At 34.0% G+C, this 23775-nt stretch overlaps 1 protein-coding gene across 1 annotated transcript in view; it reads left to right on the top strand.

The window, feature by feature from the left end:
- TRHDE (thyrotropin releasing hormone degrading enzyme) overlaps nucleotides 1–23775 on the top strand; it is a 234244-nt gene that overhangs the window by 120760 nt on the left and 89709 nt on the right. The gene's annotated exons all lie outside the window — the stretch shown is intronic.

Below are 23775 nucleotides of genomic sequence, written 5' to 3'. Positions count from 1 at the left end.
TATGTGCTCAAATTTTGATTCTCTTTCATATGTTAAAAAGCACATGGTACCTTGTAGCATTCTAATTCAACAAAATAATGAACCTACATATCGCAGGTTTGCTAATTATTTTGATAGAAGCAAAGCCGGAGTTTGGGATCAAGCTAAAGAGATTGGTTTGTGTAGAAATAAGTAATGTAGAGTGGCGAACACATAAAGCAGGGTACAGAAAAAATTTCAAGTGCTTTTCTAAAGAAAAAAAAATCTCTGACTTTTGTTTTCCTTATTAACACTAAAGAAGTCAAGAGCCATTACTAATATTTTGTCTTTTTTGTTAAGAGACGCTGTATCTGTGCCTCATTCTGAGCAGGCATTAAGAGTAACGCGTGCAAATTTGCCTATTAACTGAATGGAAATCTAAGAACAATTTTTTTTGGCAAAGAAATTTCTAATGAAATTGTACCAGTTGAATGTAGTTGTGTAATAAGAACTGGATTCAGTTTTAGCAAAGATAAATGAGGGCTTTTCTATGCCACAGTGCCAGCTTATTGGGCAGTTTAGAAACAACAGAGGTGGAGGAAGTCTTGCTGAAATGGTGATGTGTGGAGATAATGCTTAAGGTGTAGTTTTTGCTCTGAAGTAAAATGTGAAGACTTTGAAGAAAGTATTATGTATGGCAGAAAAATTATTGACATAAAAGTGTAGAGAGTCCAGAAAGCAGGAAAGAGAGTGTATCTAATGTAATATTGCACTGAAAGAGATGCAGAATAAGAGAGTGCGGGATATTGAGTACCACAAAGGGTTAAGAACTCAGAGAACTAATAACACTTGCTAATCATTATTAAATACTTATAAGGCACCTGGTTCTGTTCTGTTTTATATATAGTAATTTGTTTAATTCTCACATCTTTATAAGATATTTAGATGTGTATTATTATTGTCTCTTTAAATATGGGGAAATAGAGGCTCAGAGAGATTATGTAACTTGTCTGAAGTCACACAGCTACTAGTTGATAGAGCCATGGCCTAGATCTGGGTATTCAGGCTGCAGAGTCTATGCCATTAACCAGAACACTATATTACTTCTTAGCTGTAATATTGTTTGTGTTAAGAAAAGAGACAGGCAATATAGAAGAACTGGGGGTTTTTGAAACTGTAGTTCATGTGAATCCTTATGGGTTTGGAATGATGGTGAAGAAACACATCAGTAGTGATAGCCCAAAGACGGGACAGTTGGAAATAGAAAGAGGGGAGAGCTTTTTAACTCATCTGCATTAAATGATAGAAGTTATTAAATTTAATTTCAGTGAATTTTTTTTCAAAAATTAGATTCCCTGTTCACTGACAAAACATTGCGTTCAGTTCCAATTTTGAAAACCTTAAAAGTTTGAAATACATAATTTCATTATCATGTAGACCAATGCACCAAAACAATGCAAATCTCATTGAATATATACTCATAATTTGTTTTATTGCATATGAGGTAATTTTCCTATCAGGGTGAGAGTAAATGACGGACTATAGAAACGATTCCTGAAAGCAGTTTTTTAGGGTGACAGTAAACACACAATCAGATGTATTCAGGCAAACACTCTATACTTACTTGGTGTAAGGGATTATTCATATTTCATTATATTCTAGCAAATATTCGATAATTTTCTTAATCTACATCAACATTCTCTCAATTTCCTGAATTCTTTGGCTTCTTTAAAGATAACAAGTAGAAGAATAGCAAATATTTATTAAATATTTATGTGCCAGGTTCTTTGATGAAACTTTTGTGAATGATTTCAATCTTCTCAGTAAACCTATGGAGTAGATGTGTTAACTATTGCCATGTTTTAGCTGAGAAATTGAGATTAAGAGGATTCTTAGCTAAGGCTGCACAGCCTTAAGTATAAGGGTAAGGAGATTCAACCCCAAACAGTGGCACAGCAGAGTCCATGACTTTCAGTCAGAGTAACCTTGCCTATTACATGAAATTCTTCTCCATCCTCATCTTCCTTGTCTGTTGAGAGTATTATCATTCACTTAAAAAGAAAGAATATTATTTCACTCACTCTTCCTCACTGAAGCCTTATCTATGTTTCCCAATAAGAGAAAAAGGATGTTCTCTGAACCTGTGCTGTAGCAATTGCCACTTTTTTGCTCAACCACTTGATTTTTCTGGTTTCCTCATAATTCTTGGATGATCTGGAGGAGAAGACTTTGTCTCATCCTTGTATTACTACAGCCTAACCTAATCTTTGGTAGAAAATTGTGCCAATATATGTTTGTTGCATGAATTGGAAATTAATTAAGAATTATTTAACTTCATGGCACAATTTTTTGTGCAATTAAGTAAACATACTCTAGGCATTCTTTATTTATATATTTTTAAAATATATAAATGTGCATAAATCCATTCTAATTATAAAATATTAAAACAGGAAATACAATGAGAAAACTTCTTTCATTCCTTCCATCCCTTGCCATCAATTTACCCTCCTCACAGGTAAAATATTTAATATTTGGAATGTGTTTATGGGGTTATTTTTTCTTTCTACCCCCTCACAGTTTAATTTTTTTAAAAACCAGAAATGCATTATGCTCTCTGACTCATTTATAAAAATAAGTCTGGGGAGCTTTTCCTTGTTTCTAATTTTTCACTATGATAATTAAGATTGCAGTGAATATCCTTGAGCAGTCTTTTGTTGTTCATATGTGTATTTTTTCCGATTTGTTTCTGTAAGTAAAACTTACCTGTACAATGACCATTTGTATACCTAACCCTGAATTGTACCCCACATCTTTAAAATAAAAATAAAATGTGGGTTAAATGAGTATGAAATTTTTGATAAATATTAGAAAACTATATTTTTAAATTTTGTTTTATTTTATTTTAAAGTTTTAGGGTACAAGTCAGGATTGCGTACTTAAGTGGTTTGGGTACAAGTGAAGGTTTGGGCCTCCCATTGGACCTCACTTAGCCTGGATTAGGATCAGGCACCCTTATTGATGTTATGTGCCTCCTCCCCTAGCAGTGTCCCACTACTGCCAATCCCTTTTGTGTAGTATTATGACAGGTGTTCAGAGTTTTCTAAATTCTCAGTTTCTATCATATAATAAACTGATAAATAATTTCAATAAGAATTTTTCCCTAATCCAGCTGCTAATTCCACTCCTGAGAAATCTCAAATCTCTGCTTCACCCAAGGTGGGCCATGAGTTATTGCTGTTGTAACAGTTCTGCCCTTAGTTCATCCTCTAATTTACACTTTTTTTTCTCTCTCATGATCCTGCTTTTAAACCTTTAATAAATTTCCGTAAGAAACTTTCACTTTCCTAATGTGATTTCCTATGTAACTTTTTCCGTACTCTTTCAAGGCCACATTAATTCTTTACTCCTTAATGCTTTCATAATATTTTATTCATAGTGCTTATTCATTGACTACAGTTATCTGTCTTGCATCTTCCTTGCTAGACTGTGAGTTCATTGAAAACAAGGAATAAATTTTGTTCGTTTTTATATCCCCCAATCGAACAATGATTTAGCAAAACAAACACAAACACCCAACAACAAAAATATTTAGGTATTTTAGTTACTAACTTCAAAGTGCAAGTTGTAACAAATGAAATGTTCAAGGCGTTCAATTAATTAATTTCTTTCTTTCTTTTTTTTTTGAGTTGGAGTCGCACTCTGTAGCCCAGACTGGAGTGCAGTGGCCGCTCCTGGCCACCGCAGCCTCGACTTGCTGGGCTCCGGCGATCCTTCCACCTCAGCCTTCCAAGTAGCCGGAATTACAGGCATGCGCTACCACGCCCGGCTGATTTTTTGACTTATTGTAGAGATGAGGTCTCGTTGCCCAGGCGGGCCTCAAACCCGCGGGCTCAGGCAATCCACTCACCTCAGCCTCCCAAAGGCGCGGGATTACAGGCTGAATTAATTTCTTATATAAAAGGAATGAAAATTAGAATATGTAAGTGGGGAAACAGTGCCATTTTGTAAAGCAGCGTATATATCTTAAAACAAACAAAGAGCATATTACTAGAACCCATGTACATAAAATCATAGGATTTGGCATAGGGACCTGAATCAATGGAGAGAAATAACATTGTGTCATTGGAAAGCTCAAATTTGAAAAGATGTGAATACACTACAAATTAATTTATAAATCCAATGTTTATCCAGTTATAACTGGAGCAGAATTTTTTCATGAAATTTTAAAAATTGATTCTAAATTTATATTTAAAATAAAAAAAATTTTTTTGGTTGTTGCTTCTTTTTTGAGTCAGGATCTAACTGTTGCCCAAGCTGGAGTGCAGTGGCACAATCAGAACTCACGGCATGCTTGACCTCCTAGGCTCAGGCAACGCTTCTACCTCAGTCTCCTGAGCAGCTGAGGCTATTTTTTTGGTGTGTGTGTGTGTGTGTGTGTGTGTGTGTGTGTGTGTGTGTATTCGAGGTCTTGCTATGTTGCCCAAGTTGGTCTCGAACTCCTGGGCCCAAGCAATTCTTTTACCTCGGCCTCCCGCATTGCTGGGATTATAGGCATGAGCCACCACACTTGTCCACAGAAATATGTATGATTTTGAATAAGAACTAGATAACATTTTGTCAATTGCAGCATGCTAAAAATTTCAACTAACTAAAAGTAACATGGTACTGGTGCAGAAAAGAAGAAACCAACTAAACAAATTAAATTACTTAAAATATGAGAGTTTACCTTAAGATAAAGATATTATTTCAAATCTACAAGAAAAAATACTTTAAATAAATAGCATTGAAATAACTGGTAGTATATTTATTAACTTCGAAGAAAATTAGATCTCTACTTCATTCTGTAAAAAATGATTAGAAAAAGAAAGGTTAAAGAGATAGGTATAAAACAAAATAATATTTAAAGAAAAAATAGAATACTTTCAAAATCTTCAGATAGGAAAGCTCTCCTATATGAGACGCGGCCAGAAAACTATAAAAGAAATGACTTGACATATAAATTAAAAGTCCTTGAATGATTAAAAACACTACAAAATAAACAATGACACGATGTTTAGAGAAAATACTGTAAAATGTAGGCTATAAAAGGATTAATATCTAAAACATACAAAAATATAGAAAAATATAGTAGAAAATTACTTTTGCCAATTTTCAGTTTTTATCTTTCTTTTTTTAAATAGCTGATAATCTATAGAAGAAAAAATCAAATAGCAAGTGTATATGAAAGGTTACATAATTTCATTTAACAAGTAATAAATAACTTTAAAAAGTTACTTTTGCTACCTGACTGTCAAAATTTTAAAATATATACACTATTCAAGTTAATGGAAAATTTGAGAAAATTTGATGGAAGGCTAAACTGGAAAAGCCTTTGAAATATATGTATATGTACATATATATATACTTATATATATAACTTTCTTTTATTATAAAGATGTGGGGTACAAATCAGGATTAGGTACATAAGTAATGTATGTGCAGGTGACAGAATACCACATGTTCTCCTCATAAGTGAGACCTGATCATCAACCACAATAGTACAAGGGAGGGATAAGCCATCGTGGGACACTGCAGGAAGGGGAGGAAGGCAAGGGTAAGGAGGGAGGCAGTTTGCACATAACAACACAAAGGGTCCCTGGTCCTAAACCAGGGGAAGTGAGGACCAATTGAAATACACACACACACACACACACACACACACACACACACACACACACACACACACAAAATAGCCTCAGCTCAGGAGACTGGGGTAGAAGCGTTGCCTGAGCCTAGGAGGTCAAGCATGCCGTGAGTTCTGATTGTGCCACTGCACTCCAGCTTGGGCAACAGTTAGATCCTGACTCAAAAAAGAAGCAACAACCAAAAAAAATTTTTTTATTTAAATATAAATTTAGAATCAATTTTTAAAATTTCATGAAAAAATTCTGCTCCAGTTATAACTGGATAAACATTGGATTTATAAATTAATTTGTAGTGTATTCACATCTTTTCAAATTTGAGCTTTCCAATGACACAATGTTATTTCTCTTCATTGATTCAGGTCCCTATGCCAAATCCTATGATTTTATGTACATGGGTTCTAGTAATATGCTTTTTGTTTGTTTGTTTTTTTAAAGATACATACGTTGCTTTACAAAATGGCACTGTTTCTCCACTTACATATTCTAATTTTCATTCCTTTTATGTAAGAAATTAATTAATTGAATGCCTTGAACATTTCATTGTGTTACAACTTGCACTTTGAAGTTAGTAACTAAAATACCTAAATATTTTTGTTGTTGGGTGTTTGTGTTTGTTTTGCTAAATCATTGTTCGATTGGGGGATATAAAAATGAACAAAATTTATTCCTTATTTTCAATGAACTCACAGTCTAGCAAGGAAGATGCAAGACAGATAACTGTAGTCAATGAATAAGCACTATGAATAAAATATTATGAAAGCATTAAGGAGTAAAGAATTAATGTGGCCTTGAAAGAGTACGGAAAAAGTTACATAGGAAATCACATTAGGAAAGTGAAAGTTTCTTACGGAAATTTATTAAAGGTTTAAAAGCAGGATCATGAGAGAGAAAAAAAAGTGTAAATTAGAGGATGAACTAAGGGCAGAACTGTTACATCAGCAATAACTCATGGCCCACCTTGGGTGAAGCAGAGATTTGAGATTTCTCAGGAGTGGAATTAGTAGCTGGATTAGGGAAAAATTCTTATTGACATTATTTATCAGTTTATTATATGATAGAAACTGAGAATTTAGAAAACTGTATTTTTAAATTTTGTTTTATTTTATTTTAAAGTTTTAGGGTACAAGTGAAGATTTGGGCCTCCCATTGGACCTCACTTAGCCTGGATTAGGATCGGGCACCCTTATTGATGTTACATGCCTCCTCCCCTAGCAGTGTCCCACTACTGCCAATCCCTTTTTTGTAGTATTATGATAGGTGTTCAGGGTTCACTTAAGAGTGAGAACATGTGGCTCTCAGTCCTTTGTTTCTGTGATGTATCACTGAGTATGAGAGACTTCAAATCCACACAAGTTGCTGCAAAGTCCAGAATTTTGTCCTTCTTTATGACTGCATAATAGTCCATCATGTAATATGTACCACATTTTCTTTTATCCAGTCCAGTTTCAGTGGGTAGCACGGTTGGTTCCATGTTTTTGACTTATGAATAGTGCTGCAATAAACATGTGTGTGCAATCTCCCAAGGTTGAAACAAGAAGAAATAAAGACCCTAAAGAGACCAATAACAACCTGGAAAATTGACTCTCATAGGAAAACTATCTATAAAAAAAAAAGCCCTGACTGAGACAGCTTTCCAGTGGAATTCTACAAAATATACAAGGAGAGGCTGATACCAATCCTATTTAAAGTATTCCAGGCAATTGAGAAATATAGAACAGTTCCCAAGTCATTTTACAAAGAAAATTTTCAGTAGGAAGTATTATCACCAGATTGGATAGTTAAAACTGTTAATACGTTATGAACACAGTTTTTGAAAGCTGTAACAGTGTGTATTACTGGACTGTGAATTCAGGTGGTATTTTATCTGGAAATAGTCAAAATATGTATAAAAATTTGGAAAATGTGTGTGTATGCCTAGAAGAGGTCTACTAATAAATCATCATCATAGTCATTGTCCTCTTCATCATCATCATCATCATATCACCGTCATCATTTTCTTAGCCCTGGGAGGTTACTATGTTGGTTTTTTAACTTAGATACCAGTTTCCTGGAAAGTTCCATTTTGCAGAACACATGCTAACTTGTGTTATTAATATCATAGCATACATTTTTAGCCTGCAGAACATACTTTTAAAATTAGTTATAGTCTATTCTGTTAATAATCCAGTTGTTTATAAAGACTTAACAAGGGCAATTTGTTATAATTTAGTTCACAAACTTTTAAAAATAATAAAATAGCAACTGATTTTATAAAAATATTCGTGTTTTATTGATAAGCATAATTAATTCGTGTCTGGAGATTATATATGTTCCCTTCAAAGGGCTGTAAGTGTTGGTGAGCAGTCAAGTAATGCATAATACATGTTTGCTGAACACATAGGTTAGAAAATTAATATACTTATGCTGACCTGTCTCACTGAAATGACGATGGCTCATGAAGAAGCAAATTGTTAAAAAATGTCAAAACCTTAATTTAACATTTGTTTTTCACTTCTTACCCTGGTTTCAGGAATGGTAACAGCATTGTTAAAATAACCTTAACAGTGTTTGTAAACTAAAAGGTAGTAATCTGCTTTTTCTGGCAGTTTTTCCTACATGGTTTTTATTAGAAGTTGTTTTGTGTCTTCTGGGTACCTTGTTTAATGTTTCCCTTGCAATATGTGTGTTGATCATTTCTACACTTATTACAGAAAATAGTAGTATACTGTTCCTGAAAAGTAACAGCACCCTGTTCATTGCTAGGTGAGAAGCTATTTTTCCTACTTTGATACCTGGTTGTTTAAATGTGAAATGTGACGATCTTTTATAAATGAAATTGAGAAGAAATGACTTAAAAGCCTTTTGTGAGAAATATCTTGGCAGACTGGACTTTTGTTTTGATTTCCCCACCCTATTATGGAGATAACAGGGCTACTTCACTTGAGCTGAACATTGCTATGAAAAACCTGATAAATTATCCTGGATCCTTCTAATACTTCTACTACTTTATAAATTCTGATTTTATAAAGGATGTTTCATTTCAGAATTCTTTCTTCAATCCCTTTTCTTTTTTTAAAGTACTATAAAATCTCAGCACAAACTTTTTTGTTTTTTAGTTGTGTTTTATGATGAAATCATGAGAGTTAGTAATAATAAAAAAATTGATTTGAATGCATTGTTTATTGTGCCCATTGGACAGGGAGAAAAGGATGATTCTTTAGTTGTCTACATTAGACTCATTTGGGAGAAGTATTCATGTATGATTATGCTCTTGGTTATCTTTTGTTAAGCCACCAGAATGTGTGTGCGAAAGAATTAAAATTAAATATTTATGGCATTCTGAAAGTGATAAAATTGTTTATTGCAAAATAAAATTTATTTTTGGCTGTATGCCTTCAAATTTCTGTCACTGACCAAAAATTATTAAAATTAGTTCATAGTTTTCTTTTCAATCTTTCTAACCAGTGTCAGTTGTTCCATGCTATGATGCGTGGATGCTTTCAGGAAATTTATGGTCATTCCCAAAAGATCACATTTCTCAGATCTCTGAGCCTGGGAATTCTAATTATCTATTTGTCATCATCTGTGAATGCTCACCTGAGACATACAAAAAAAGTCACCTCGAAGCCTTCTCATTTTATACCTTTCTGAATGCAATTATTTAAGACTTCATATCCAAAAAACTTCTAAATTAGTCTTAGTTTATGCAACACTTTGCCACAGAAAAATGTTAAAAATAGTCTGAAAGCATTTTCAGGACATTTTACTGTAACGAGCTGGGAGTCTTCAGCTTTCCTTCTATTATAACCGAGCAAAAGCCTAGAGTATATTTCTGGATTTTCAAGCTACACTGTTCCTGCAGGCATATGCTGGTTTGCTCAAGGTTAGAATGTGAGTTAATACATTCCTTTGAGCTGTCTTTAGAAATCTGTTGAGGGTGGAGTCACAGATGTTGTCCTTGGGATGAGGATTTATGGGGAGCGACTATACCAGGTACTTATGAGAAGTACAAATCTCCTGAGGTATTAAGGGAAGGCCTGTGGCTCTTGAGGATGGCAAACTTTCGTAGCGACTTTTAAATTGTGCTGCATTAAATCAAAAGCAAACTTGTAACCTTCTGGTGCCAAATTTGTGTTTCAGATCTGGAGGAGAAAATATTTCAATATTAATGCCTAATGTCTGAGACTGCTGAGTAAAAAATAGGAGAGAAGTATTTTGACATTTTTCTGTAGGTTTGATCTATTTCTTTTTCCATTTTCAAATCTCTTTATTTTTAAACTGACAGGTAAAATGGTATGCATTTATCATGTACAACATGATGTTTTGAAGTATACCTATTGTGAAATGGTTAAGTCTAGCTAGTTAATACATGCATGACCTTACATAGTTTTTTGGGGGGTGAGAACACAACACCTATTCTCAGAGGTTTTCAAGAATACAGTATCTTGCCATTAACTATAGTCATTATGCTATATAGTAGATTTCTTGAAACTACTTCTCCTATCTAACTATAATTTTGTATCCTTTGACCAATAACTTTGTAATCCTCTTCCCCAAAAGCCCCAGACGCTAGTGACCATCATTCTAGTCTCTATTTTTTTGAGATCATATTTTTTAGATTCCACATATAAGTGAGATAATATAGTATTCATTTTTCCATGCTTGACTTATTTCATGTATCAAAACGTCCTCCAGGCTCATCCATGTTGTCACAGATGGAAGGATTTTCTTCTGTTTGTGGCTAAACAGTATTCCACTGTGCATAATCCACATTTTCTTTATCCATTCATTCATTGATAGACACAGGTTGATTCTGTATGTTGGCTATTGTCAATGGTGCTACAATAAACATGGGAATGCAGACATCTCTTTGACATACTGATTTCATTTTCTTTGGGTATATTATACCAAGTAATGGGGTTGCTGGATTATATGGTAGTTCTATTTTTTAGTTTTTTGAGGAACCTCTATACTTTTTTCATAATGGCTATACTAATTTGCCTTCCCACCAGCAGTGTGCAAGCATTCCCTTTTCCCAAAATCTTTGCCATCACTTGTTATCTTTAGTCTTTTTGATAATAGCCATTTTAGCAGGAGTGGGGTGATATCCCATTGTGGTTTTGATCAGCATTTTCCTGGAGATTAGTAATGTTGAGTATTTTTAATATACGTGGTGTGGTGGTCATTTGTCTGTATGCTTTTGAGAAATGGTTATTCAGGTCTTTTGTCTATTTTTAATTAGTTTACTTGTTTTCTTGTTATTAAATTATTTTTTTTTGTATTTTCATTCATAGTCTCACTTTGTTGCCCAGGCTGGGGTCAGTGGCATGCTCACAGCCACCATAACCTCAACCTGCTTGGGCTCAGGCGATCCTTCCACCTCAGCCTTCCAAGTAGCTGGGACTACAGTCATGTGCCACCATGCCCGGCTAATTTTTTGATTTATTGTAGAGATGAGGTCTCACCAAGTTGCCTAGGCTGATCTGGAACCCGTGGGCTCAGGTAATCCTCTCACCTTGGCCTCCCAAAGTGCTGGGATTATAGGAGTGAGCCACTACATCCTGCAGTTTTTTTGAATGTATATTTTGTCTATTAATTCTTTATCAGATATATAGTTTGCAAATATTTTCTCCTGTTCTGTAGATTGTTTCTTCACTCTACTGGTTTCCTTTGCTATGTTTAAGCTTTTTAATTTGATGTAGTCCCATTTGTTTATTTTTGCTTTTGTTGCTGTACTTTTGGAGTCTTAGCCAATATGTCATTTTCCGGACCAATGTCATAGAGTTTTCTCTTATGTTTTCTTACAGTTTGAGGTCTCATATGTAAGTCTTTAACGCATTTTGAGTTGGTTTTTATATATGGTGGGATACAGGGATCTAATTTTATTCTTCTGCATGTGAATATACAGTTTTTCCAGCATCATTTATTGAAAAAAATTGTTCTTTTTCCATTGTGTGTTTTTGGTAACTTTGTTGAAAATAAGTTGGTCGTAAATGCATAGATTCAATTCTGGGCTCTTTATTTTTGTTCCATTGGTCTATGTGTCTGTTTTCATGCATGTACCATTTTGGGGGGAAGGGTAGCTATAGATTTTGAAGCCACGTATTATGATACCTCCCACTTTATTCTTTTTGCTCATTATTTCTTGGGCAATACAGTTTTTTGTAGCTCCCTACAAATTTTAGTTTTTGTTATTACTGTAAAGAATGTCCTTGGTATTTTGATAGAAATTGTGTTAAATCTGTAAATCACTTTGGACAATATGGTCATGTAAACAATATTAATTATTCTAATGCATGAACATAAGATAGCATTCCATTTAGTGTGTCTTAAATTTACTTCATCAATGTTTTAAGTTTCATTTTACAGAGATTATTACCCTCCTTGGTTAAATTTATTCCTAAGGGTTTTTTTTGTTGTTGTAGTTATTGTAAATGAGATTGCTTTCTTGATTTGTTTTTCAGATAATTCTCTATTAGTGTGTAGAAATTTTACTGGCTTGTATATGTTGATTTTGTTTCCTGAAACATTACTCAATTTGTTTGTTAGTTCTAACAGTTTTTTAGTGGAGTCTTTAGAGATAGAGTTTTCTATATATAAGATCATGTTACCTACAAAACAGGGTCAACTTCACTTCTTCCTTTCTAATTAGGAAGCCTTTTTTATTCATCTTGCTTAATTGCTCTGGTACATTCTTCCAGAACTATGTTGAATAGAAATGGTAAGAATGAGTATTCTTCTTTTGTTCTGGATTTCAGAAGAAAAATTTAAATTTTTCCCCATTAAATATGATGTTAGCAGTGGGTTTGTTATATGTGGCTTGATTATGCTGTGATATATTCCTTCTATACTTATAATGTTGAGTGCTATTTTTTCAGGAATAGATGTTTAATTTTGTCGAGTGATTCTCTTGCATCTATTGAAATGATCATATGTTTTTTGTCCTTCATTCTGTTAATATGATGTATCATGTTAACAGATGTGTCTATTTTTATAGCAAACTGCCTGCACTCTTGCGTTACAAAACTGTTGTAATGTTTGTAAGTTAAAGGGATATGCATGTGTCATATTTTTAGAATATGTAGTCTTAATTTCCAAATGTGAATATAAATGTGTTTGATTAAGTCTACATATATGTGTTCCTTGGTATCTTACATGTTAGAAATACTTTTATATATCACATTGTAGTTAGTGCTCAGTGGGCATAAATAGCAGATTGTGATTCTTTGATCGTCTAATTGTTTTGAAACCTGAGCCTAAGATTTCAAAGGAGTTTGTTCTAAACTTCTCAAGAATTTGCAATAAGTGTTCACATGTCATTTAACTTATTCAGGCAGAGCTCCCTCCAAAATGTCCATGTATACTATCAACTTTACTTGAATAGATTTATAAGCTGCACTTTTAACATAACGTCCTAAATATTCCTCTGACCTTAAATTCAAGGATTGAAGTTATTTTATCTTAGTTTTTTTTTCTTTCCTGAATTTGAGTTATTCCTTTTGCTGTTTGCTGAAAATTCTTTGCATATTTAGGTGCAGTGCTCCTTTGACCATGATCTGAGAGATCACCTACACCAAATCACCTGAGATATTTTATTAGAAATTGCATATTCCTGGTGCTACCTGGGACTCTGCATTTTGTTAAGAACGTCACATGATTCTAGTATGCACAACAGTGTGAAAAACCCACTGCTTTTTATTTGTGGCATCAGGTTAGGCAGGCAGGCTCTTCTTTAAAGTTGAAAGGCAGCCGGGTTCGGTGGCTCAGCCTGTAATCCTGCACCTTTGGGAGGCTGAGGTGAGTGGATTGCCTGAGCCCGTGGGTTCGAGACCCGCCTGGGCAGCGAGACCTCATCTCTACAATAAATCAAAAAATCAGCCAGGCGTGGTAGCGCATGCCTGTAATTCCGGCTACTTGGAAGGCTGAGGTGGAAGGATCGCCGGAGCCCAGCAGGTGGAGGTTGCGGTGGCCAGTAACGGCCACTGCACTCCAGTCTGGGCGACAGAGTAAGACTCCAACCCCCAAAAATAAATAAAAATAAATAAAAAAAAAATAAAGTTGAAAGATTTTAAGATAAGCGCCCTTAGCCATGGTAAATATGACTTGCTTTGGATCCTAGTGTAATGAACTGTTATTCAACAATCAAGGTATCAGGGAATCCATTGTAAATATTCAAAAGCATTTTATTTTTACCATTTAATATGTAACTGTTATAGAGATTCCTTTTGTGGCTATAAACAACACTCATACTCTAGCTATCTTGGAAGATTTTCCCAATCATGGAAAAGTACTGTAGAATTTTTATACAATTATGAGACACCTTTGTGTTCAAATGGGCATACTGGCGCATAGTCACCATGCGAGTAACTCTAAGCTGTTCAACACATGGGAGTGGTTTGTTTGTTTTTTACAAGCTAACCTAGCTTCTGAACTTGGTCATTTGCAAACCTACTGATAATACAAGTAGGCTATGCCAATTTAACTACCTGCGGCAAGTGATAACTGAGAAAAGAGGAGGCTTTGGGGTTATTATGTCATGTTTTTTGAGGAAATCAGGATTTCTGAAAGATGAAGAAGAGAAAAAATTAAGTAAATAGGTTGTTTCAGCAAGGAATAATTAATAAGAACAAGATTGAAAGGAGGATTTAATTCTGGTCATTTGTAACTCTCAATTGCAACCCAAATTGTCAGTTTCTTCAAGAGCTGGTTACAGCTCTATTAAAATTTATTGAACTATTTTTTTTATAATCAGTATTTTTTATTATGATATTGTAGGGTACAGTTAAGGGTTAGGTATACAAATATGCTTCGTTCAGACACCTTTGTTGATAAGAGGTGTCTCCCCGTCCCCAGACATATATTTACTACCGTTAGTCCCATCTTCCTTCCTCTCCCCCGCCCCATAGTTTCCCACCACTGTCAGTCATTTTCTTGTAGTATTACACTGGATGTTCAAGGTCCACTATATGAGTGAGAGCATATGATACTCAGATCTTTGTTTCTGTGAGAGGTCACTCAATATTGTAGACTCTAGTTCCATCCAGGTTGCTGCAAAATTCATGATTTTGTTCTTTTTTATGGCTGCATAGTATTCCATCGTGTATATGTACCACATTTTAAAAATCCAGTCCCCTTTGATGGACAGCATGGTTACTTCCAGGTTCTTACTATTGTAAACAATGCTGTGATAAACATGCGTGTGAGGTAACTTTTTGATAGAGTGATTTGAGTTCTTCAGGGTATATTCCCAGTAGGGGGATAACGGGGTCATATGGTTTTATTTTTTAAAAGTACATATTGATGCCTAAGATTGGTGCCTTTGATATGCACCCAGAGATATAGCCACTCAGTTGTGTTAGCACCCTTAGGCTTTCTGGAAATTCAGAATGTGATCCTAAGTGATGTCTGGTTTCACATATCATCATAGCCCTCTCCTTACTATTTTTATTCACTATGGATTCATATGACATTTTAAAGTGTGTCTTTTTTCATAACACTTCCTTGGAATGAATGTGATACAGTCTCTGTAGTCCCAGAGATCATGACTATTTGGTGATCAGAGCTAGAATTAACCCACCACATAATCTTTGTTTAGCACTCAGAATCTCCTTTATTAAAAAATAAAATAAAAGCAAGTTGTAAAGTATGGAGCCTTTAAACATCATTGTTCTCTATTATTTTACTTGCATCTTTATTCAAAGGCAATGTTGTGAGATTATCCTTTAGTTTAGATAAACCAGAATTCTGTGAATGGTCAATAAGTGTTTGGTAGATAAGATAATAAATAGAATTCCATTTAGCATATTAGAAAACAAACATAACTGATAATTTACTTGCAAAGGAGAAACTGAGAAGTTTTGTTTGCCAGCTATAATTATTTTAAAAATAGTATTATATTATCTGAATGAGCATATAGCCACAGTTGAGCCTACCTGTTTGGAAAACCTTATCTGTTTGCCACAAGTTATTTCCACCACCTTCTGAGGGAAGTTCTGCCTCTGTTTGGGCCTGCCATTTAACTGACTACTGTTATCTGCATATACCTGGATATGATCAGTCAATGTCCTGGGAATAAGAACCATGATTACTGGCTACCATTTGCCTGGAACTGTTTAGCTAGTTTTGAACTATAGCTCCTAAAAGCCATTTTATGTCTATTTCCTAATTTTGTTTTAATTTTTTAAAATTTTTATTTTGACCCTTTCTATATTCCAGAAATTCATTTATTTCTTTCTCTTTCTTCTTTATCATATTTTTTGAGCACTGTCTTGTCTGTTTAATTTAATTTTCCTTCTTAATTGGTAAAAGCTTTGTCTAGCAAGATAGGCAGAATTCAAATTCTATTCTATGAATTACTAATGGTTTGATAGGTTTTTTAAATGAGGTTTAAAATAGATCACATACATATTGGCTTAGCACAACACCTTTAGTGGACCTTAATAAATGTTGGTTCTGTTCTATTCCTTTTTCTATCTTTATAGCACATATAGTCACTTCAGAATAACTAGATATAGTTCTTTCTTGCATATCATCCTGCAATACACCATATTTATTGATCTCCTTCTACACAGACCCTTTTCCTAGGCTTCCCCAACCCATCTGTTACCATACATCCTAATGCCAACTCTAAAAGGAAGTAAAATATGGCTAAAACATAGCTGTTTTCGCTTCTGCCAAAGAGCATGAAAATGACTTGCTTTTTGATTAATGTGAGAAGTCTGATAAGAACCCAGCCAAAATGGTACAGTCTAATCTTCCAGGGGGAAAAAAATCAGAGCTTTAGGTTAGACCATGTGTATAGAAAAATAAAACTGAAACCTTTTAGCATTTGATCCGTCAATGTAAAACCCTCATTTTTACAAAAATCTCCATTTACTTCAGTCCTCAAAAGCCTCCTTTATTTTTATTATGATAGATTAAATTATAAAGCCATTTTAAAATGAGAAATATATGAATATAGAAATTAATATAGGCTTTATGCTTGGGTAATTGCTTACTGTTTTAAGTTGTCTTGTTATGATGTTTTCCTACCTCAGAACAAATATTCAGGGGGCCTCTCTGATAATCATCTTTCTTAACAAACATGCTAATTAGCACATGAAGAAGTAAAGAGCTACTCCTATTTTTCTCCCAGCACTCATGAATTTTATTTCTGGCTTCAACTGTTATTTACCTAAAGTAGAGCAATGCTACTCTTGATAAGGAAACTAGAATAAAGATACAAGAAAATAAGAAATTTCCATTATTTTCCACTTTACCACGAAAATATAGATGATCCCATTTTTAAGTATGAAAAGGTGAAAACTTTGGAAGGAGGGAAACATAAAGGAATTTAAGTTTTAAGACTTTGTGCAATAAGGGCGAATGGTGAGTTCAAAGTAAGATACACTTTTGATTACGTGGCAAATCTGAAAGCCTTGGGAGATGATTTGAAATACATGATATTCTCCCTTAATTGCATGCAATTTGAACTATTCTGTGTGGAATGCTTCAAATGTCCTTATGTGTAATGGAGTACCAGTGAAGAGGTCTTCACTGTTTTGGATGTAAGAGAACATCGGATTATGAAAACTTGACTTCTTGCAACTATGCCAAAGTTTACTTAATGTTTTTTAAAGGTATAAGTACAGGTCAACTCAGAAGCTAAGAAGTAGTGCCAGGTCTTGTGGACTCAATACTACATTTGAATCACAGATTGAATTCTTCTTTCCTAAACTAGAAAAGGCCTGGAGTGCAGTCGATTAATGCCTCTGAAGGGAGGTAGGCAGATGCTTCCGGTTGCTCAGCTGCTTCACCTAATTAGGATGAGGATTAAACAGAAGTTCAGTATCAACTCTTCAAGTCACCAGGTGGTAGTGCTAACCAAAAGGGAAAAGTAGAGAGTTTGCAGTACGGAAGAAAATATTGTTAGCCTAGAAGTCTGTATTTGACAAATCCGAGTAAGGCTAATAGGCCCTGAAGAGAATAATGATTGAGTATCAGAGAGTTTTATGTGGATTCTAACTTAAACACACTCTAAATTAGTAGAGAGTTCTTGGGAATGCTGTCAAAAATGCCAAAACAGAAAGAACTCCAGATGAAAATCAGTTGGTATTGCATTCCCAGTGTGCAAATGTAAAAGAGTTAATTGTATAAACTGAGGGCAGATCATGAATTTTATCTGTGACATATCGAGGGAAATACTACTTATCCCTTTACCACTAATAGTGAGACTAAAATTATTACAGAAAAGTAGTTACTGTTCAGATCAATTAGGCCTCTAGTCTCCTAGCTTACTATAGTTTTTAAATTCTGTTTTTGTATAGTTTTTCAGATTTCCTGTCCCTTTTTTTAATGTTACTGAATTCTGCTGCAGTCTGACATTGACTATCAGTTGTTTTTTTGGAAGTGCAGAGTTGAGAAATTTATATGAAAACTTGGGCTTCAATAGGTACAAAGGTAGTATGTAGGTTATTACAAAAATTATATAGGCAGTGTGTACATTAATGAGTTTGTAGCTAGATAGGTAAGTAGATAGTAGATACATGACAGATACATGGATCTGAAGATACATGGATAACAAAGAGCCATGATACTTACTTCATGCTATGATTAAATCACTATATTTGGTCTCAGAAAGATTGTTCTGTCTTGGTGACTGTTCTATGAGAAAAACACTGTAGAATTTTTAATTTAGAAGATCATAACTGACGCTTAGTTAAAATAAAGTCAAGTGATTTTCTTAGTGGAAGGAAAATAATATTTAAAAATAAGTATTTTATACACATGAGTTATATATTAAATAATTATCACCTGAACAATATAAGGTTACAAGTGTTTGATGCAGAAATTATAAAATATTCACTTACTTTTAAGATATGGCAAATTAAAAGTAGAAACGTGTTCTTTTTATCATTATAAAATGCATAGAGCTAATAGGAAGATTTCAATATTTATTTAAGGGGTTTTTATGTGCTATTATCATTCAACATCTGGTTTTCATTGTAAATAAGTTAATCAGTTCCTAAGGTATATGTACATGATATTAAAATGAACTGTGTGTTCCTCTTATCCTCTACAGATTAATGATAAGTGAGTATTTTCACAAACAGGCAAAATGAAAATAGCATGAGAAGCACTTCACAATGCATTTAGTGGGTTGACCTTTCTATTTTAATTTTTTATGCTTGTTAGTAAGAATAATTTAAAAGTGGCAAATTTCACAGTACAAAGATAGTCACCAATGTCTTTCTGTTACATAATAACAGCTTAGTACATTTGGAACTACATGGACATTAAAAATATTTGTAGAAAAAAATATATATGTGTAGAAAGGGATGGAAGTGGTGCTTCAAAATGGCCTATCTGCAGTGTGACCATTCATTTATTCAGTAAATATTTAATAAACACCTATCAGGCCCTGTTATAAGCATTAGAGTGAATAGCATTAAAAAAAAAAAAAGAGCCAAAGTCCCTGCCTTTATAGATTATATTGAGTGATTATATAATGGAGAGTGATTAGTGATTATACAATGGAGAGTGATTACAATGAGATTATCAAGAAAATAATTAAATATATGTCATAATGTCATATATATATAATGTAAATGGTGATACTTGTAGAGCAAAAAAAAAAAAAAAATCAGTAAATGAAGCAAGGTAAAGAATGGCAGTGTTTGGAGATGGGGTGCAGAGGAGTTTATTTCAAATATGGTGGTCAGGGAAGACTTCATATTCCAATTGATATTTGAGAAGCAACCTGAAAGAAGTAAAAAAGGGAAACATATAAGTAGAGCATTCCAGACAGAGGAACAGCAATGCAAAGGCCCTGAAGTTGAATGTGCTTGCTATGTTTAAAGGAAAGCCAATACTCAACATGCATGTGGTTCTAGTGAAGTGAGAAAGGGGCATAGCAGGCTGAGATTAGTTTAGGGAAGAAGGAGGCGCTGATCATGTGATAGACTGTTGTGAGAATTTGCCGTTTTATTCAGATTGAAAGGGAGAGCCATTAGGAATGTTTTGAACAGAAAGAGTGACGTGGTCAGACTTGGGTTTTTAAAAGGATCACTCTGCTCTGTTGAGAAAGTATCATGAGGGAATAAGAGTGGAATTAAGGAGCCTAGTTTAGGAAGGCCATCAGGACAAACTCCAGAAAGAGAGATATTGAAGACTATTTTAAGGCTATTTACCTGATAAGGAGCAAAAGAGTCCCAGGGCTCCTTGGTAGCCTCTGAATGGCAGAGGTTCCCATACCCCCACAGTTGAGATCCATACAATTTTCCTGGAAAAGAGTTAGTCACTATGCAGCAATAGCAAGAAAAACAATGGACGTTGAAATCCTCTGTGCAGCATTTGTGGGTCAGGTAATTTTCTCAATTTATTTTATTCTAACTCTTAACCACTTTGCAAGATGAGTAATTTTTTTTTTTCTTTTTTTTTTTTGAGTCGAAGTCTCACTCTGTCACCCAGACTGGAGTGCAGTGGTCAGTTCCGGCCACCGCAGCCTCGACCTGTTGGGCTCCAGCGATCCTTCCGCCTTAGCCCTCCAAGTAGCTGGAACTACAGGCGCGTGCTACCACGCCCTGCTGATTTTTTTATTTATTGTAGAAGATGAGGTCTCGCCAAGTTGCCCAGGTGGGTCTCGAACCCGTGGATTCAGGCAATCCACTCACCTCGGCCTCCCAAAGCTCTGGGATTACAGGCTGAGCCACCGAGCCTGGCGAGCATTCTTATTACCATTTTAATTTTGTTTTATTTGTAGTCTTTAGGATCTATTCCTACGTTTTTGAAGCAATTTCTTTATTGAGCTATTGCTTATATAATTAAAAAATTGACTGATTTATATATTAATATAATTGTGTATTCAATAGCACAATGAAGATGTGCTACTGAATTTCCTTACCCTAAAAAATGTTCTCATGCCCATTTGCAAGTCCCTCCTCTTATTCTGATCCTAGGCTACAACTGATTAAATTGCTCTCATTATTGTTGTTTGTCCTATTTCAAAATTTTGCATAAAAGAATTTACAGAGTAGGTAATCTTTTTTGGTTGATTTCTTTCACTTAGCACAATGCTTTTGAGAGTCATCTACATTGTTGTATGTCTTAATATGTTGTCCCTTTTTGTGTTATGGGTATATTACAATTTGTGTATCCATTCTCCATCAGAGAGACATTTGGGTTGCTTCTAATTTTATATTATTAAGAATAATGATGCAGTATACATTTGCATATGCATTTTTTGTGTGGATATGTATTTTCTTTTCTCTTTACAACCGAGGAGTGGACTTGCTGGCTTACATTGTAAATTTACTTTGTAAAATGCTCCTGGACTGTTTTACAAAGTGGCTTTACCACTTTGCATTCCAACAAACAATGTATGACAGTCCCAATTGCTTCACATCTTTGCCAACACTTAGTATTACCTTTCATTTTAACATAGCCTTTATATTGTGTATATAAAATATCTTATTATGATTGATCTAATTTGCATTTATCTGATGACCAATGATGTTGAGAATCTTTTCATGTGCTTATTTTCTCTCTGTATATTTTTTTTGTGAAGTATCTACTTATATTTTTCCCATTTTTTGAAAAATTTGGGTTATCTTTTTTAGTGAGGCATGAGTTCTTTAAATATTGAGACGAGCCCATTTGTCAATTATATGTCTTGCACAAACTTTCATCCAGTTTTCAGCTTGCCTTTTAGTTTTTCTAACTTGTCTTTCAAAATGGGAAGTTTTTTGTCTTGATGAAGTCCATTTTATAATTTTTTTCTTTTATATAAAGTTTATGCTTTCTATGTCCTGTGTTGATGACTATACCAAACTCAATATTACAAAGCTTGTCCTCAGTGTTTTCCATGAGAAAATTAATCATTTTAACTCTTCTGTGCAAGCCTATACTAATGCCTAGTTAATTTTTTTGTATAATATAGGCTAAGAGCTAAGGTTATTTCCATTCATATCCACTTGTTTTATTGTTGAGAAGACATTCTTTTTCCACTGACTTTCCATGGCAACTTTGTAAAGATCAGTTGACTATGTAAGTTGTAAATCTACTTTTTTTTTTTAAGTCTGTAGTCTGTTCATTATCTATGTATCTATTATTATATAATATTACATTGTCTTGATTACAGTAGCTTCACAGTACATTTTTAAGAATTTTGACTGATTGTTTTGAATTCATAAATCAATTTAGAAAAAATACATCATCATAATATCCATGCCTGTGCCATATCTCTTTACTTACTTCGGCCTTTTGAAGTTTCCATTGCAATGCATTGTAGTTTTCAATGTACAGGTCTCTCATATCTCCTTTTAAATGTATTTCTGTGCGTTTTTAAATAATTGTATTTTTAAAAATTTCACATTTGACTACTTTGTTGCTAATATATACCAGGGCTACAAACTATGGTCCTACACGGGCCAACAGTTTTTGTAAAGTTTTATTGGAACATGGGCATGATTATTTATTTGTACACTGTCTATGGCAGCTGTCATGCACAAAGTCATTATTGAGTAGGTGCAATAGAGACCATGGGCCCAGAAACCTGAAATATTTACTCTCCGTTTCTTTAAGATAAAATATGACCAACTTCTCATATATAGAAAGACAGTTGAGTTTACTATGTTGATTTTACATCCTATAACCTTGTTAAATCCAGTTATTACTATATATAGTGTTTTATAGTTTCCTTGAGATTTCTACAAACATAATATTATCTGGAAATAATAATTCTATTCATTATTTTTATTCATCTTTACTGCTTTATTGCACTGGCTAAAACTTCTAGGACAAAGTTTAATAGAAGTAGGATTAATTGACATCCTTACCGTGCTTGGAAATTTCTAGGACAAAGTTTACTAGAACTACAATTAATTGATGTCCTTACCATGTTTGGAATCTTAGGTCATAAGTGTTGAGCCTTACACTACTGGTAATGATATTATCTGTAGGTTTACCATAGATGCTTTTTATCAGACTGTAGAAGTTCTCTTCTGTTTTTCATTTGCTGTTTATACTATGAATGGCTATCGAAGTTTATCAAATGCTTTTGCTATGTTTATTAAAATAATAATGTGGTTTTGAACATGTGGTTAATTATACAGTCATCCTTCAGTATTCATGAGGAATTAGTTCTAGGACCCCTTACAGATACAAAAATCCATGGATGTTCAAGTCTCTTGTATAAAATGGCATAATGTTTGTGTATAACCTACATATACCTACTGTATATTTTAAATCATTTCTAGATTACTTATAATATCTAATGTAATGTAAAAAATATATAAAAAGTTGTTATACTGTATTGCTTAAGGTATTTTGACAAGAAAAAAATGCTTAGCATGTTTAGTATAGATACAGACATCCCCCTTTTTTCCCTGAATATCTTTAAACCCTGGTTACTTGAATTTATGAATGTGGTATTCACAGATACAGAGGGTCAACTGTATTATTGATTTTTGTATGTTAAGCCAAATTTGCATTTCAGGGATAATTTTGCATAAAACGTTTAAATATTGTTGAATTTGATTTGCTAAAATTTTGTTGTAAGTTTTGCATGTATATTCTTAAGAAACATTATTTTGTATTTATCATTTCTTGTGATATCTTTGGTTTTGAAATCAAACTTCAGCTGGCACTTTGGGAGGCCAAGGTGAGAGGATTGCCTGAGCCCATGTATTCGAGAGCAGCCTGGGCAACTTGGTGAGACTTCATCTTTACAATAAATCAAAAAATTAGCCAGGCATGGTGGCGCATGCCTGTAGTTCCAGCTTCTTGGAAGGCTAAGGTGGAAGGATTGCCTTAGCCCAGCAGGTTGAGGCTGCGGTGGCTGGCAGTGTGCCGCTGCACTCCAGTCTGGGTGACAGTGTGAGATTCCAACTCAAAAAAAAAAAAAAGATATCAAACTTCATAAAATTAATTGAGAAGTGTTCTTTCTTCTCTATTTTCTGAAAGAATTTGTAAAAGATTGATGTTATATCTTCTAAATATTTGATATAATTTACCAGAGATGTCATCTGAGCCTAAAATTCTCTGTATGGAAAGGACTTTAATAACACATTTAATTTTACTCATTGTAATTGTTCTTTGTTGCAATGAACATATACATGTAAGGGTCTTTTTTGTGATAATCTCTTCCATTGGGCAGTTATCAAGTAGTGGGATTACT

Source organism: Carlito syrichta, unplaced genomic scaffold (assembly GCF_000164805.1).
Source record: "Carlito syrichta isolate Samal-C Ts95f unplaced genomic scaffold, Tarsius_syrichta-2.0.1 Scaffold305719, whole genome shotgun sequence".
In the NCBI taxonomy this organism is placed as follows: Eukaryota; Metazoa; Chordata; class Mammalia; order Primates; family Tarsiidae; genus Carlito; species Carlito syrichta.
Note: the sequence above shows the minus strand (reverse complement) of the source record. Positions and strands in the feature narration are given on the sequence as shown.